The sequence below is a fragment of the Mus caroli genome, chromosome 8 (assembly GCF_900094665.2).
Source record: "Mus caroli chromosome 8, CAROLI_EIJ_v1.1, whole genome shotgun sequence".
Classification (NCBI taxonomy): domain Eukaryota; kingdom Metazoa; phylum Chordata; class Mammalia; order Rodentia; family Muridae; genus Mus; species Mus caroli.
Genome location: NC_034577.1, coordinates 68,699,117 through 68,705,116, shown reverse-complemented (window position 1 = coordinate 68,705,116; position 6,000 = coordinate 68,699,117). Strand labels below are relative to the sequence as shown.

The following is a 6,000-nucleotide window of genomic DNA, read 5'->3' as shown; positions in this document are numbered from 1 at the left end:
CCTTTAATCCCAGCACTTGGGAGGCAGAGGCAGGTGGATTTCTGAGTTTGAGGCCAGCCTGGTCTACAAAGTGAGCTCCAGGACAGCCAGGGCTACACAGAGAAACACTGTCTCGAAAAACCAAAAACCAAAAACCATCAACAACAACAACAACAAAAAAAGAAAGCTGATGTGACTACATTAATATCAGAGAAGGAGAACTTTAAAACTTTAAAGAGTACTGCTAGAGATACAGAATATGATTTTATACTGATCAAACCGGAATTATAATAACCCCAAATACATAGAAGATATATATATATACATATATATATATATATATATATATATATATACACACACATACATACACACATATGTTTTCAAATAAAAACTGAAAGCAAAAAGATATACACATAATTGAAAATATAGAAAAGTTTCAGTAACCAGGAAAGCAGCTACTATACTATGTAGATAGCTGGAACATAGGATTTGAACACTATTATTACACACTTTCACCTATCCCCATTTTGGTCACCCAACTGCACAGTATTTTGTTTCAAGCACATGTAGGAAAATCTGAGGTAGAATTGTGAAAAGGCTGAAGTTATGCAGATAATATAAAGCCATTTATAAATGAAACACATGCAAAAACTAAGAGACCTATGCCATTGAAAAGAAGGCAACACATTTATGAGTAATGTATGTGTCAAAGAAGAAATATACTGTAGACAGCTGACTATTCTAAATTCAGTAATAATGGACACATAACATAAACTTGTGGAACCCAACTGAAGCAGCACTTAGTGACAGCATTTTCAGTTTTATATGCTTATATTAGAAAAGTATAAAATTAAAGATCTAAGAGTCTACCTTTAGAAACTATAAGAGAAGAGAAACTAAACCTCAAGTAAATAATTCATGAAATAATCAAGGACAAGAAAGAGACAAGCAAGCTCATGTAGAGGAACATGTCAGGCCACTGCAAGGGACACCACAGAGCACCTTAGAAAATTCAGCCCAGCCACTGTTCAGGTCCAGTGCAGTGATCCTATTCCACCACAAGGGGGCCAGAGAGTGGTGGTAAAAGCAGGAAACACATGGGGTGGGTGGTGGGTGAGTGGAGTGGGGGTCCTTAGTGGTGCATAAAGGAAGGGAAAAATACTATTACTGATTTTTTTCTTGCCAAATTGATTTTAATGACACCAAGAGGTATTTATTCACACAGTAAATTTTTTTTTTAAAATTATTATTAAGAGTAACCAGTATGTAAAATTCTCTTGTTCTTTGAGGGAGATCTAAAGATCAGTGGGTTATTTCAATAAATAATGTAACGCATGATTCCCAACTAAGTTTAAAATCCTACCACCATTCCATTGGTATCAACACACTAATAAACCTGCATGGTCAAGAATACCTACGATTACAAGACAGATAATTTACAAGTTTATAGGAGAATGTAGATGCCCTGTAGTTTTCTAGTAGATACTAATCAACAACATTTCAAAACATACACGTTTTTAAAAATCCACAAAACAGAGGGAAAAAAAATCATCTCATATATGTATGATTTGACTACTCCAAAATGTTCTCTTATATACTTTTGTACAAAACATATAGCAGAGCACTCTGGAAAAATGGCCCATGTGCTAAATGAAGAACCTAGAGGCATATAAGCAACACACTGCTTGGGAATCAGATGATGCATACATGTTGGAAGAATTAATCAGTGTACAAGTAGTGCATTATTAAGTTAATATGTGCACACAGCATATGCAACTTTTTGTGGATTTAGTCTAATGCTACTTAGGTTGATTGGGTCCCCCAAATTGCAGGAGCATCCTCATGTCCACACATAAGATGCTGAGGGTCCCTGTCCCTGGTTGGTTTTGATTGGTCTTATTGCCAGTGGCCAATGGCTGGGCAGTGAGACAGAAGTGGAACTTTTAGGATTCCTGAGCAAGGGACAGAGGGAGGAGGAGGAGGAGGAAGAGAGCTGCCATGCCAGGAGAGGAGTAGCTACCATGCCTGAGAAGTGCAGGACAGCCATCCAGCCAACATGTAAGAGCCAGGGAAGAGTGGCCTCAGCCCTCCCATCTAGACTGGGTCTAGGGCAGCAAAGATGGAATATAGATTTTAGTAAGTAATAACTCGGGAATATTGGTGGGGAGGTGTTAGCCAATGGAGCTTGAGAAGTGGCTCAACCATTGAGTTGTTAAGGCATATTAAATATAAGGCTGTGGTGTGTGTGTGTGTGTGTGTGTGTGTGTGTGTGTGTCTTTCATTCAGAAACCCAGAACACTGGGACGGGTAGCCTGGATGGGCTGCCACCACTGGGATGATTTGAGTAGTAATACTTGGATTTAGCAACAATAACTTGCAGGCTAATGCAGTATACTGTGCAGGCACAGAACTATAGTAACGAATGCTCACCCAGGACTCCTAAGTAACTGGCTTACAAAGGATACACAGAATGGAATATGGTTTGGCTCCATTTCCAGTGTTCTGCTGAACTCCCCTCCACACTATAACCATTAGGGAAATGAGCTCTAAGGAAGTATGGAGGCTCATCCTAGCCTTTGGGGGGCAGAGACATAAAGTTCAGAAATCCAAGCCCACTCTCTCTCTTTTATATGGCAAATCTGAGGTCAGCCTAGGCAATATGAAACCGCCAACCAACACATGGTTGGAGTCATGGTTCCTGCTGCATATGTAGTAGAGAATGGCCTAATCGGCCATCAATAGGAGGAGAGGCCCTTGGTCCTGTGAAGGCTAAATGCCCCAGTATAGGGGAATGCCAGGGCCAGGAAGCAGGAGTGGGTGGGTTGGTGAGTAGGGGGAGGAGGGAAGGGATAGGGGGAGGGGGTTTTTGGAGAGGAAACTAGGAAAGGGGATAACATTTGAAATGTAAATAAAGAAAATATCTAATAAAAAATCTGCCTAAGAAAGGAAGGAAGGAAGGAAGGAAGGAAGGAAGGAAGGAAGGAAGGAAAGAGGGAGGAAGAAAGGATGGAAGGAAGGAAGGAGAGTGGGAGCAAGGGAGGAAGGAAGGAAGGAGCAAGGGACTAAGGAAGGAACAAGGAAGGAAGGAAGGAAGGAAGGGAGGGAGGGAGGGAGGGAGGAAGGGAGGGAGGAAGGAAGGAACAAGGGAGGAAGGAAGGAAGCCAGAAAGGCAGGAGTATCTTTCAGAGGCTGTTGATTTGGGCCCAACCTTCTTGCCCCACAGAGGCTGTATTCTTCCTCAGTGAGGCTGGTCAGTCTGTGATGCCAGCAGTTGTGGTAGGCTTGGGAGGAAAGGCAGCCAGTCTAGGTTCCAGAAGGCTTCCAAGGTGAGGGCCAGTGTGGATGGAGTATCCAGATGCTGGGATCGGCAAGCACGGGTAGCACAAGCTAAAAAAGTGACTGGAAACCCAGAACTTGAGTACTCAGAAAAGAAACCAAAGGAAATTAACCAAGCTGAGCTTTAGAAAAAACAAAATACAAGCTATTATTTTTTTCTGCATTGTTTCAAATTGTAAAATTGTTTTGTTTTTAATTGTAGGATAATTTAGGCAGTGCTTAAAAGGAAACATTGTTTCCAAAATTATAGAAAGCAACAAAAGTTATCTTTGCCACCCTCTTCCCCCCCCCCCACAAAATTAAGACCAACTTTGTGCTATTCTTGACCCAGAGCCAAATGAGAGAGAAAAAAGAAAAATATTGAGGGATACAGGGTCTTAGAGTAACATAAGAACAGGGCAGGCAGAGGCTGGAAGGCCATGGGGAGGAGAGCAGGAAGGGATTGGCTTTGCATCCAAAGCCTGTGGGCTCAGAGGCGGACTCAGCCACAGCGGAATGAAAATCCTCACTCAGAATGCTTTATGTTTCAGTCTTGGTCTCCTAAACTATAAAATGGAAACATCACAGCCAAAACGGTAAATGGCAATATGGGCTCAAGCAAGGAGGCTTCAACAATGCTGCCCTAGAGGCAATACAGTGGTACAGGTGTGGCTTCTATGTCAGATGTGAATCAGTACATGGCAGAGAGGGGCGAGCCTCTGTCTACATTCAGTGTTCTGACCTGGGAATATCTGAATGATTAGTAATCTAACGCTCCCTGAATTAAAAAAAAAGCTAGCCTGAGATGGATACCCTTCTGGCATGCAGGCCCACACTGCTCTCAGGGGCAAGGCGCCAGCCAGAGACTAAAAGAGCCCCATCTGAGACTGTGGGCCCCAGACAGGCTCTTGTCAGGTCCAGACAGGAAGGGCGTCATACAGAGTAGGGTTGGGACAGACAATGCCCAAGATAACCCCTGCCTGGCACCACAATGTACAGGTGTGTTATAGCACTCCTGAGACCACTCCTGTGATGACCCCAGACAGTCAGAGACCCCAGCCATCACTAAGAGGAGCAAGTATGTGGTGGAGAAATGGAAATGAAAGAGAAATAGAAGGATGTGGACACAGTGAAAACATGCAGAACTGGAGACTTGAGGGTAGTGAGGTAGCTGATGTGAGTAGGTGCTGATGACCTGGGACTGTGGGATCCTGGCCTGTGCTGCTGCTGGGTCCACACTTGGGTCTGTAGCCCTGCAGCAGCAGAGGACTGTTACCACCAACAGCCAGATGGACATCCTTGGTCTGGGTCTGGGGACATTGCTATCAGAACTGGCCCCACCCCTAACCTGGGGATCAAGGAAGATCTGGCCCTGGGGCATGAGAGCAGCAAGCTGACCCCACCCTGGTCAGCTGTAGTATTTGGGAGAGCCCCTCTGCCCCGCATTGCTGGCGTTTCGGGTAGAGCTGGATGATATTATAGCATAGGAAAGTGGCACAGCACCATGCAGTGGTGTGATGAGTGAGAGATACCCTCCTCCCCTTCACCCCTCACCACCTGCAGCAGGCAGAAGACCTGGGACCCTGGAGTCCTAAGAGCAGGAGAGCTGGCCCAGCCCCTCACCTGCTGCAGCACTGGGGGAGTGGGCCCTGCGGCTTGTCTGGGCAGCACAGTAGAGCTGATCCTGGGGGGATGGGTAGGGGGCGGGCCAGCCCTGAGGGCTTGAGTGAGGGAACACTGGCTTTGCCTATTGTCTGTTAGGTGCTGTCTTCAAGGGAGAGATCCCTGTTATGGATTTGGCTTATTGCTTACATTATGTTAATTGGGTTCCCAAATTATGTGAGAATTCACATGTCTGGGTGTGAGATGCTGATGGTCCCTGCCCCAGCAGGTCCTCATTGGTAAATAAGGTTGGCTGGGCTGGGAGACAGAGGTGGGACTTCAGATGTCCCGGGCAAGGGAGACACAGGAAGGATGGGGTTTTAGAGTCTCCATGACAGGGAAGCTAAGGCCAAGCCTAAGAGTTGCAGGAGAGAAAGCATACAAGCACGTAAGAATCAGGCAAGATTCCCCCACTGGGTCCGGGGTAGCAGAGAGGAAATACAGATTTTAGTAATTAATAATTCAGGAATATTGGAGCAGAGGTGTTAGCAACATGGGAGTGTTTGGCAGTGGCCCAGCCATTGAGCTGCTTAGGGCATATTAGATTTAAAGTTGCGTGTGTGCCTTTCATTCATGAATCCAAAGCGTTTGGATGGGTAGCGAGAAGCTCTCGTGCCCGTCCACTTGGGAGTTTAGAGCGGATTAACTTATTACCACTTCAGATCCCTCTTCTTCCTTCCCCTTTGCCACTAGCGGCAGCTGGGGGAGTTGGTCCTCCCCTCACCTGCTTTGGCACTCAGGATAGCAGGTCCTGCACTTTGCCTGGGCAGCATGGTAGGGCTGGCCAGGTGAGGGGTGTGCTGGGTGTGTGTGTGTGTTGCCAGTGAGCCCACCAGCTCAGATACCTCTCAGGTCCAGGGCTTTGAGTTGGCCCACCCCAACATCTACCCCATCTACCAGCTGCTGCAGTGTATGAAGGAGTCAATCCTACTGATCCAAAGCTGCAGGGTCTCCATGACACAGGGCATCAACAGGAGATCTGAGAGGAGTCCCATGAGGATCCAGTACTGATGGAGTAGCAGGAGCCAGAGGCCTCAAACC

The 6,000-nt window shown here is 45.8% G+C and overlaps 1 protein-coding gene and 1 pseudogene across 4 annotated transcripts in view; one reads left to right on the top strand and one right to left on the bottom strand.

Moving 5' to 3' along the window:
• The window catches only part of Nr3c2 (nuclear receptor subfamily 3 group C member 2), a 342,250-nt gene that overhangs the window by 103,007 nt on the left and 233,243 nt on the right, over positions 1 to 6,000 (bottom strand). The gene's annotated exons all lie outside the window — the stretch shown is intronic.
• Positions 3,935 to 4,073, top strand: LOC115031834 (annotated as a pseudogene).